General features: G+C 43.7%; 1 protein-coding gene across 1 annotated transcript in view; it reads left to right on the forward strand.

Moving 5' to 3' along the window:
* The window catches only part of SLC35F6 (solute carrier family 35 member F6), a 185,133-nt gene that overhangs the window by 134,682 nt on the left and 38,056 nt on the right, over window positions 1-12,395 (forward strand). The gene's annotated exons all lie outside the window — the stretch shown is intronic.

Consider the following 12,395-nt stretch of genomic DNA (forward strand, 5'->3'; position numbering starts at 1 on the left):
ACCTTCCATGTCTAAACACTGGGAGTCGCTGGGACACTCTTCTTTTCGGTTGCACATAATGATGCCAATAGACGTATTGCCATGATGAAATATCTGAAGTAACATCTTGCAACAAAACAGATGTAAATACATTGAGGATTATGTCTGTGTTTCTCTAAAAAATGCAAAATAATGCAAAAGAAGGTATAAAGAAAATCATATAAGAGTGACATAAACCACTGCCTGTGCTTAGATACCCAGTCCTCTGTGTTTTGGGATTTATTCGGACACGAAAGACCAACATCACAATTCCCTCTAGGAACAACCCTTTTTTTATTTTATGTACATCAGAACAAAGACATTTGTATAAATATGAATTGATGTAAAATCGTTGGTGCGAGAGTATTGTTTAAATTGTTTTTCTGGTAAATATGAAAAAAGGTGAACGGGGATAGGAAAAAAATATTGGGTTTGTGCTCTAGCACCTTGAAGCGTCTCTTGTGCTAGATGCAATTACCAATACAAGATCTCAGACCAAATATCAGAGCAGAATCAAAGAATATGGCAAAGCACTACTTTATTCTCAATTTACTAAAACAGGGTCCACTGACAAACATTGGACTGATGTTTGCACACACACACAAACAAACTTGATTACACAGAGGTCTCATACCCCAATATGGGTCATCAATGACATCATTCTTCGCGGCAAACCATAAAATCCACTGGCGGAGGGATTGGCTAGGGGAACATGCCTACATATCAAAAGTATACGGGTAAGTACTTCATTTGTGGTCTCTTATCTGTAAAACACAGCTTGAACTACCTCTAAATATGTGTAATACTGATTGTAGAGGACAAAATGGCAGTGAACATTGTATAGCAGGTTGCCTAAGAGACCCACCGATTGGTTGGAATCCCACCCAACCTTGGACTTTCGGCTTGCTAGCAGCACGTAAGGAAATCAAAACCGAGGTGCTTGAGTCACGTCTGATTACTCCCCACGTTCTCAATTATTTATTTTATTGTTTTTTTTATAACGCGTACCTGAGATCGGTTTCTAAGCGCAGATCTGGGATTCGAACCTCTTTTGCTCTGTGTGGTCTTGCTTCCAAGACCAGCGTGTTTCCCCTGTGCTATCCTCCGTTCATAGGCCATCATCTCTCATCAGTTTGACTGTAAACCAACGTTTCCCGTCTGTAGTTGACCTTGCCATTGCTCTCTGTTGTAGGACATTCAAGGGAGTATAAGCACATCATTTCTATTCAACCGCAGCCTAATGAATAGGCATTTTCTTTCGTCTTCCGCATCACATGTGAGACCACAAATGTGTCCATTTCAACCTCCTATTTACTACTATTTGATTACATTTAGCTGGGTGTTATTGCTTCCTTAGCCTCTAGAGACTTGCTCACTCCATCGTGTATGAGCCTTATTCACTGTTAATAGTTGAATACTTGTATCTCGCATATATTTTCTTCTTCCTTTATCTAAGAGAAATGTGTCTCACGCTCATGACGTTATCCATCTTCCTCCCTTTGTGCTCTGCAGCTATTTCTTGAATAAGCATCCTTGATACTAGGCCAACATAGACTCCTCTTTGTTTGTGCCCGAAGTCCTTTTTCAGTATCTCCTGACTCTTCATCCCTAATCTGTTTCTGAGGTAGTTAGAATGTCATCTTCTCACAAGCCAATGTCCATTTTCCAATCATGGCTTTCCTTGCCATGTTATATATTCCTTTATAGCAAGCTTCTATTTGTCTCATCTACCTTGCGTCACTGCATTTTTAAACTTGTTGATCCACAAGTTACTTCATCTTCTTTTTGCATACTTGATAACTTTATCATTTCGTACATGTTTCTCTTATCGTTTCAGTTACATCGTACATGTTTCTCATATCGTTTCAACATATTCTTGTATATCTTTTTCATGACATCACTCTGCTCTCATTAGATGCCACTCAGCATTACATAATATATGTTGGTGCGTGCAGACATCTATTCACTCTCTCAACATGTGGGTACATTCGATATGGTGGTCTGAGTTCATATCATCTCTCATACACTCAATGCGGTACAGGGACAACATAGGGGGTGCCACATGCAGCTCTTCTCCTGATATTTCAATATGTAGGCGGTGAGGGGGCGGGGTTAAGGTATATGCGTCTACCTGCTCCTCTACAGTGTATTAACCGGTTTTCTCATAGAAAGATGAATACCTTGGATTGGTGCAAAGACATACCATGCATTGGTGCAAAGACATACAGATCTCTTTGCAACCTGCCCTTTGCGCCAATGTAAAGGTATGTGCTCATGAATTTCTTTGCTCTTATTTTCTAGCCAGACCATGAAAGAAGTTCTCTAAGCGTAGCCAAAGAGAAATGATGTCAGAAGGGTCTGTAATGTCTTCCTCCTCCACGGAAGAATCCGTCTCTCCCACCTCCCCTTCCACCTCACCTCTGTTTTTCCAGCAGAGTGCCGGCTTCTGGTTTCCTTTGGGTCTGGGCCTCTCCTTTTTTTTATGCAGATAGGGGCGACCGTGGAAGGATGCCACAGTGTCACCTTGTAGGTAAACTGTGGCTATCCTCCGCGGCCGCCTGAATGTGGGGAAAAAGCCAGTGGCACAAAAAAAAACAAGGAAATCCACACTGAGCCAGTTGTAGTGTTCGGGATCCAGTAGCTCTTGAGGAAGATCCGTCGGGAGTGAACAACGGTCTGGTCCGGCAGCGGAACAGGAAGTGGAGAAGAATAAGACCACGTAAGTACTCCTCGGAAAGGTAAGTTGCAGAGGAAGTCTCAGCAAGAACTATTAAGTACAGTATAGGGGAAAAGAGGAAGCAATCCAGGGACAGGCGAAGGTCTGGTATCCTGGGAGCCAAAAACGTAACACAGGGTGAAGGCGAAGCAATCCAAAAGCAGGCTGAGTCGGTACATGGGAAGTCAAGGCAACAGGGAAAAAAGGAGGAACAGAACACAAAGGAAACAGGAGAGCGAGAAAAGGAGCAGAAGGAAAACAACGGAAGATGGGCGGATCGGAAGGAAAGGCAAGAGGGAAAGAGTTTAGCAGGGGAAGGGTGTAGCGAAGGAAAAGCAGAGAGAGAGCGGCGGAGTCAAAGACAGAAAGGATAACAAAGGGGGAAAGCCAAAAAAGCTACGGGTAGCAAGGGAAGCGCAGGCAAACAGCAGAAAAACTGGAAAACAGGACGTTGCAACGCGCCCGAATGCCGGAAGTGCGGAAAGAAAACAACTGGCGTCGGACGTGCTGCAACAGAAAGACTAGACCTGCACTCGGCGTTGTGCGGAACGTGATGGAAACGGCAATGGAGGACGCCGTTTCCATCGGTTCCAAAGTCGCCAGTTACTCCAAGATGTGACAAATGATTCTGATCAAAAGAGCAGCATCCTTCAAGAGGTTCTACATAAAAAATGTAGATTAACCCAAACGATCAACTGCATTCCCCTCAGCCATGCTCGCAACACCATCAGAAACACTGGCCGCATGACCCCATACCAAAAATAAATTCTCCCATTCCCCCCTTTTGCAAACCCCAAAAAATATCATCTGAGCACCTTTTCCCGCCACCACTTACACATTGCTTTTTGTCCCTGGAATTGTTGATCCATTTGTAACAAAACAATCTACAATCACCCAACCATCAGCTTGAGACTCAACAGACCATGATGTTCTCCTTGCTATATGGATACCAAGGACTAACACAGCCCTTCCTACGTCCCTCTACATCGACCAAGCATCCTTCACCTTTTTCCCCCACCCTCACTAATAAGGGATGGATTCGGATTCAATTTGAATAGGGTACTCACTACTTTTCAAGCGTGTGGAATTTCTCTTCCATGATTGGATGCTTAAACTGAGTGGCACAAGTGACGGAATGTAAACCTGTAGCGTAAGAATGACAATTTGACGGGTTCAGACTGAATCAGTCCCTTGCTGAATAAATTAATTTAGTTTACTTTATTAAATGTATCCATCTTCACTGCATTTGATTACATAGAACAATGAACAAGTGATTTCAATCCAGCACTCCAACTAAGTCAATGCCTAGTATGGGATGCCCAATGGAAACCCTTATTTATATATTTTTATGTCAAAAATTCTTTTAATTCTGGATGATGTACCCTTATATAACACCCCTCTCTTTGATTCCCCCCGGTCTCACGGAACCAAGAAGAAGGTTGTTTTGCAAAGTTAAAAAATGTATTTGAAGAATTGAACAATATATAGATTACACTTTTATGAATATGAATAATATCTGAATATCACACTTATGAATATGAACAATGATCAGCAGTGGGTAATTACAATATCAACAATCTCTTTAATTAATTAGGAGAAGGAATAGGAAGAATAATGTAGCAGAGAATACTTCGTATGGATTCAAGAAAATGCAATGATAGGAAAGAATGCAACACAGAAATAAAACTTGATATGAATTCAACCAAAGACAATGTAATCACTCTTTCCCCCTGTTAATACTCACTCCCCAATATGCAATATGAAGAGATGGAATGAGGGCACACAAGGTTCGGGGAAACACTAGCAATGATTGTGTGAATGATTATCAGATTGAAAACGAAATTCAGAAGTTGGAAGCAAGAAATTGCTGTTTTTGGAGTGAAATTGAGCCAAGGGCAAATTTGCTGCAACTTTTCTGCGTGCGAGAAACACGATTACAGAGGAACAGGGGGAAGTGCGGAATGTCTTCTTGGGTTTGTTGAAGATGTTAGCTTCAAAATGACATTTAAATTTTGTTTCTAGGACGTACGGTTCAAAAGTTACAGAGATTTTAGAGAAGGTAGATTTTCCTCAAAAGAGTCAAAATTCCAAAATGAAAGATGCGCTTTAAAGATTAGGAACCAAGATGGATTTATACTAAGGGGCTATGAAAGTGCCAGATACCCAACGGGACAGTCACCAGAACAGGGCGCCTTCCGCTCTGACTTTTGTCCGCCAGGACACTTGACTTTCTTCAGAAAAATATCAGCGCACAGATGATTATCACTACAATTATCACAGACTATATAATGAGAAGGATTCAGGAGAGACACAAGATTCTATAATGCAGTTCTGGATAGGTTGAAAGTGATTGAATAGGATTACTTTAAACTAAGAGATAACTATGGACAGTTCTATACTAAATACTCACTACTATGGCTTTGGAATGGAATGGGCCCGTCAAAGATCTGGTCAAGGGTTTAGCTGGGATTCGCTCGCCACCGGACAGGTCTCAGGCACTTGGTTGTGCTCTCAGCAAGGCACTCGGGTCTGCACGGCCTCTTGGACTGGATCTGACGGGTTCTGGGTTACAGTACTGCTCTACTGGTTTGGATCTCTGGTTCTAGCACGGGTTCTTGACCAGAAGCAGCAAAACAGCTCAGCCAGGCTGTTGAATGGTTTAGGCCCTGTGAAAGTTTAGGGGTTAAAATCAGGTGGCTAGATTCTAAAGGCCTGCTGAAAAGGGTTCCGCTTTTTGGGTTAGGTCTCTGCTTCAGGGTTCTGGAGTCTGGTTTTGGAATCTGGTTCTGGATCTTCCTGCGGGGTGCTTCACCAGTGGATCAGTTGATGAGTGAATGTGTGTCCTTCCTTGGTCCTCAACAGTCACTATTTATCCATTTTCCAAAGTGGGTGGGAGGCTGATTGTCTATGCCCAACCCTCTAAGGATCTGATAGGTCAAAGATTCCCTCTCTCCTGATTTGAGAAAGGAACAGTGTGTCATGATGTGTCATGTTTATGGCTTAGAGAGAAAACCTCCCCTTTGTCTCTGTACAGTGGATCTTATTTTTCCATAAAAAACATATTTACAATATCACAAACTTGTTGATAACACATATACACATCACAGATTGCCTAAGGTACGTTTCTGTCCAAATCTTATCTTCCTACGAGTTTTGGTTCATAAATGACAGTTTTTCGCGCTTTTGGTTGGTTACACATTTTCGGATCTGTACAATTTTTTACACATACATGCACATACCCTCTGGGCATATTCCTGTAATTTTTCATGTTCCTAGCATAATCACTATAGCTACAATATTAAACATTTCGTGGTTCAGTCTCAGAACATCACACAGATTCCAGATTAGTTTTAAACTGTGAGCGCATTTTTCATTTTAATAACCTATAAATCCCATATTTTTATCAGTTCCATACAATTTGCTATAAGTCTTTTTCTAAAACATACAGTTACTTTAGTTTCAAATCCACATTTTCAGTCTGGCCCGCCTCCAAGGCTCGGCTGAGTCAGAGAGTCACATGGGATTCTTCCTGCCAGGGCTGTTGATTTCAGTCACACCCGAATTAGCATTTTCATTCAGCTCAAGGGAGTCCTTTGTCTTCACTCAGAGCAACATGCCAGAGTGCCCATCCCAGTTCCTTTTACACCGGCCTGCCAGTTTCTTAGCAGAGAGCAGGGGGAAGATTCCTTTGTTTGGGAGAAGGTGTGGAATGTCTTTGAAGCTCAGTGTGGCTAACTTTAACTTTTAAACACATGTCTGAAATTGTCTTGTCCTAAAATATAAATTACATTTTTAACAAATACAAATACATCAACCAATTTCTTAATTCAAGCCTTTTTAAAATATAGTTTTGAATTGTATCCTACCTCTTAGGCTTCTGATAGCAAGTCTTTCTTTGGCATATTTAGCTTTTGAGACACAAGTTACACCTGTCAGATTTAGAGATCGCCAGCGTCTGACAGCGTCTGACAGCGGGGAGTAACGGTATTGCACCCATTTTCAACATAATTTTCCAAGCAAGCAATCTTCAATGTGGATGTTCTTCTAATAACTGTACTTCTGTGGACATTGTATTTATGTGGATTCTTGAAGTAGAATGATGTTTAACACCCAACAAAGAGGTTGGATCTTTTGGGTGGTTTGTGAGCCATGATTTCGGCAAATTTGACAACCAAGAAAAACAGATTTCACACAGCTCTGTGTTTCTTTTGCAATCAGCCTTGCTCTGTGGGCAGCCAAATGATGGGTTTTGGCAGTGTCTCCTGTGTTACCACTGAGATATGCAGATTTTTACTGCGCACTTTTGGGTGATTTTTAGCGAGCAGCATGATTCCCGGCGGCCATTCTGATGTTCCTGATGCAAGCAATGCACAGTAAAGTTGCAGGGCCTGGACTAGTATGTTGAAACATCCCACAAGCCCCCCCTTGCGATTTTTGGCGTTGAGCGTCCATCAATGGGAATTTGCAAGACTCGGATGTCCGTTTCATCTCTTCTGGTTCCAAAAATGGCAAAGTTCATAATCTTTTCCTCAGTCAAAGGTGGATCGATCGGTTCTCCTCGCCAGTCCTGATGTGAGTATTGAGCGATACTCTGGACCCCTCAGATCTTTCTTCCCGGTCCCCGGGTAGTCCTCCTTGGTTAGTCTCCATGGTTTCCAATCCTAGGATGACAAAACAAAAACATATTTGTAGACATTTCCCCACCACTATTAATGTAGTGGGGCGGACGCATACATTTTGATAAATCAGGACACATATTTATTATTGTATTTTATAGACTATATATGGAACGTTTTAGAGTGGAATTTTATGGAACTGGAGTGGCCCCCTCTGGGGTTCCAGAAGACTCCTCCAGTTGCTGAAGAGTGTGCCTAGGATTGCAACAATTTAGTTGATTAATATAGACCCACTTATCTTCCCCTTCTGCCAAACTGCCTTTGGGGATGTGGATTTTGTAGGCGACTGGTGAGATTTTGTCTACAATTTCAAAAGGACCCCTCCAGGTAGGCAAAAATGTGCACTGTTTGGCCTGGTTCCTTTGGAAATTGTATAAGTAGACCTGGTCTCCTACATTGTATCCCTTCCTGGTAGTCTTAAAGTCATAGTGGGTCTTCATGCTGTCTGCAGATCTCTCTAGATTTCGCTGAGCATAGGCAAAAGCATGTTGAAGGTGTTTTCTTAGATTTTCAACATACTCATGAGTTGTGGAGGCATTGATCAATGTCTGCTCTTGGGTTCTGTAGAGCAGAGGCTGGGGAAGCACCATTCTGCGTCCAGTCATCAGCTCAAACGGTGACATTTTAGTTGCAGATGGAGTAGATCTGATGGCCATTAGGACAAGAGGTAATCAAATATCCCAACTTCGCCCAGAATCTGCCACAAACTTTTTTAATATGCTCACAATTGTTCGATTATATCTCTCTACTGCACCACTAGAGGCTAGCCGGTAAGCAATGTGTAGCTTCCTTTTGACCCCAAGTATCTCTCACATCTTTGTCATTACTTCGCTTGTGAAATGGCTACCTCTGTCTGACTCAATCCTTTGGGGTAGTCCAAAACGCGAAAAGATGTGGTTGATCATCAGGGCAGCTGCTGTTTCTGCCTTGCAGTTTGGGGCCGGGAGACATCCCACCCATTTAGTAAACAAGCATGTCACTGTCAACATGTACTTGTTCCCCCTAGAGGAGCGAATCACGGGCCCAATAAAATCGACTTGCAAATCCGACCATGGCATTGTCATCCCCCACTTTTGGAGAGGCGCACGGTGTGTGAGGGATGTTGGCTGAAATTGTGCACACACAAGACACCCCTTCAAGTATTGGTCGAGGTCCTGCCCCATGTGTGGCCAGTATGCAACCTCTCTTAAGATTTTTAAGTGTTCTATAAAACCACCTATGACCGGCTGTGGCCGCATTATGGGCGTGACTTAACATCAGGCTTCGGAATGAGGTAGGAACCACCCACTGATCATGGCCAGCTAGGGATTTCCTCACCAACAAACCGTCTTGGATTCGGAACATTTTTGGACATTTCATCAACTCTCTGAGGTCCTCTTTCCCTATGTAATCGGTATCCGTCAGGGGAAAGTTCTCAGGGCCCTCAATGTGTTGATAAAACGTACCAGTTATTGGATCCCCTTTTTGAGCCGTAATCAAATCAGCATCTGGGGTCTCCTTACTCCTTTGTGCAGTTGAGAGTTCATTGTGAGCATTTGTCTGGGACCTAGTGATAGCAGTGACCTGGATTTCCCCCAACAGTGACTCGATCTTTATTAGATCCCCTTGGATGGCCAGCTGATCAGCTAAGTCATTTCCAGTTTTGTCTGGGCCCTCTACTTTGGAATGACCCTTGATCTTTTTCCACTAGATGGTCATCCCATTCAAGGTGACCAGATCATCAATATTTTGAATTAATTTCCCATGTTTCAAGGGTTTGTTATTAGCACATAAAATGCCTCTAGTTTTCCAGTTAACCAGGTGCTCCACGAACCTGTTCCGTACATAATCCGAATCTGTGATTATGACCAGTTCGTGGAGTTGATGTTGGACAGCAGTGAGGATGGCTTGATGCACAGCCATCAACTCTGCCACTTGACTACTTCGGGGACCAATCCTGTACCCAGCAGAGGGTTCTGGAGTCTGGTTCACCCATGCATTCCCTACGCCGGCCACAAGTTCTTTTTCCCCGTTGTTGTCAACATGGTAAGAGCATCCGTCCACATAGACAGTGGGCATTCCCTCACACTTGTCTTCTTCAAAGACTTTGTGTGGGGAATTGAGGTATGCCTCCATGTTGTCCTTGATTTTTAGACTCTCGTCCTCGAGACAGTTTTCTCTGGCACAATCATGCAAGTCAGCGAGACCTTGCGCGAGGGGCTCTTTTTGTTTTGGCCATATCTGACCTCCACAGGAAAGCCTTGCATTGACAGAATCCAGGAAGTAATTTGGATTTTTTCTCACATTTCCGGCCCGGTTTCTGTCACTTTGGAGATATTGCAGAGGCTGGTGTGGAGTCTCCACTATGATGTGTTCCCCCTGGATAAACGGGCGGTAATTCTTCAATACCCACACCATTGCCATGAGTGCCTTCTCACAGTCGTTGAATTTTTCCTCCACGGAGGATAAGGTTTTACTCGCATAGGAGATTACTTTATTGACCTTGTCATGCTTTTGGTATAATACTGCAGTCAAGCATGTATTAGAGAACCCTGTCTCCAAGAAGAACTCCTTGTTTCCGGCAGGGTAAGCTAGGCAAGGTGCTTGTGAGAGGCTTCTTTTGAGTTGTCTTACTGCCTCGGCTTGTTCTGGACCCCATTCCCACTTGACCCCCCCTTCAAAAGATGAATCATGGGTCTTGTGATCTCTGCGTAGCCCTCAATGAACTTTCTACTGTAATTAGTCAGTCCAAGGGGGCTCCTGCGTTCCCGCAGAGTTGTGGGGTCTTTCAATTTCTGGAGTGCTTCCACTTTCTTTTCCTGGGGACAGAGACCCTGAGGAGTAATCTCATGCCCCAAGAAATTGACACGGGTTCTACACCACTGTGCCTTTTGAAAGGAAAGTTTTGCTCCGGCAGCCCTCAACTGGGTCAGAACATAACGGATCTCTGCTATGTGTTTCTCCACAGTTGAGCTTTTGATGAGTAAATCACCTACATAGGTCAGGTTAACCCTTTCAGCCAGGTCGGGCATGGCCTTATGTAGGAAAATGTTGAATTCATTGCCGGAGTTGATGTATCCGAAGGGAGTCCGGGTCCATGTATACTGCTGTCCCCCAAAGGTGAAGGCCAGCTTGTATTGGTCCTCCCTTCTGACAGGTACAGTCCAGTATCCATTGGTCAGGTCTATTGCAGTGAATACCTGTGATCCCAGGATCTGGGCCAGCCCTTCGTCAATGTAGGGAAGAGGCCATCGGGAAGTATGGACCCGTTTGTTGTGCTCTCTAAGGTCAGCGCAGAGTCTCCACTAGCCGTTTGGCTTCAATATCCCCAGCACCGGATTATTGAAGGTGCTGTGGACTGGACGGATGATCCCGCAGGACTCAAGGTTCTTAATTATTTCATTAAGGGACTCCATTGATGCGAGAGGCAAGCGATATTGCTTCACAAACACTGGAGTCATGCCAGGGTCCGTGGGAATTGTTGTTGTGTGGATGTCGGTGTGACCACAGTCATATGAGTCCACCGTAAAGAGATCTTGAAAATCCAAGAAAACTTGTTTCAACTTTTACTTCTGCTCCACGGTCTCACAGGCATCAGCTAGGTTGACTCTCTCTTCAACCATCTGCCTGAAGCCTGGAAAGACTTCTGGTTTTGCTATCTCAGCGGCCTCCTCCAGCTGGGTGGAAAAGTCCCTGGTCAGAGTGCTGATTTGGACTGGTGGCTTCAGATGGGGAAGGCAGTCCTCACGGACCTAGAAAATCACCTGATCTCTCCTGAAGTCACAGGTCACCTCTTCCTTGCCATAAGGACAGGAAGTGTACACCAGGAAGTTCCCCCCATGACGGGTAAAGATCCTGTCTGGTGTGGTGTTGTCAACACTGTCACTGTCAAACCAGTCCTTGGGGATTGGTCCTAACAGTTAATTGCCTAAATCAATGTGAAAATGTCAGTCATCAACCGCCATTCCAATAATGCTGTCTGCGGCTAGAGTGATACTCTTTAAGTCGCTGTTATCCACCTCTATTGGAATGGTGTCATGTTCTATATTGACTAATGGTGTTGGGTTTACCCCCAACCCTTGCTGTTGGAAATAAGCCTTAAAATGAATATAGGCGTCAGGGTTTTTCAATTTCTGTCCTCTTTTAACTTTCACTTCCAGGGAGAATTGTCGGGTCCTTTCTGGGATGGTGACTTCCTCTCCAATCTGAATTTCAACTGCATAAGGTAGCAATTGAACTGACCTAAATGCTTTCTCTGGATCATCAAAGCCCATGGGATTATCCGCTAATCGAGGCCAAGCTTTGAAGTTTATTAGGTCCAAACTAATGGCAAAGTGATTGAGAATGTCACTGCCTAAGTAAAAGGCGGCAGTTACGTCTCGCACGACCCAACAATTATGGACTATGCTCTTGTTGCCTATGGAGATTGTGAGCATACACTTGCTTGGCAGGAGATGTTTGAATTGGGTGTTTCCAGATCCATTTCCCATTTGTCTAACAATTTGAATGTGGGAATGGCTGGATCTTTTGGGAGTTGGCGGAACATGGCTTTGCTGATGAAGCTCTTACCGTTGTTCACACACACTCGGGCGAGAACAGAGTCCTTTCCTTCATTTAACTGAACAGGGATGAACAACTGCTCTCCAATTTGCTGAATATCAGCCAGGCTCTGAGCTGATTTCTCATCTTTCTGGACTATAGGAGTGGGAATGTCTGATTGTGGAATGGTAAAGAATTTCAGAGTATTTCCTTCCAGTGTGGATGCCACCTTAAACTGGAAGGAAGGTTGATTTTCAGAAATAGAGAGGACTCCCCATCATCAGTCTGTTATCCTACTGCTATTACTGTCACGTCTGGAATTTGATTGTTCTGGAAGTGAAATTCTACTTGGTCAGATTTTTGTTCAACCATGTGGCAGGTGCCGTTTAAACTAACATGGTTGACACTCTGTTTTAACTTTATTGGTCGGCTAGTCTGGGTCCAGAGGACCTTGTTTACGCAATCTA

This window comes from Ambystoma mexicanum, chromosome 4p (genome assembly GCF_040938575.1).
Source record: "Ambystoma mexicanum isolate Mex_15411 chromosome 4p, UKY_AmexF1_1, whole genome shotgun sequence".
In the NCBI taxonomy this organism is placed as follows: Eukaryota; Metazoa; Chordata; class Amphibia; order Caudata; family Ambystomatidae; genus Ambystoma; species Ambystoma mexicanum.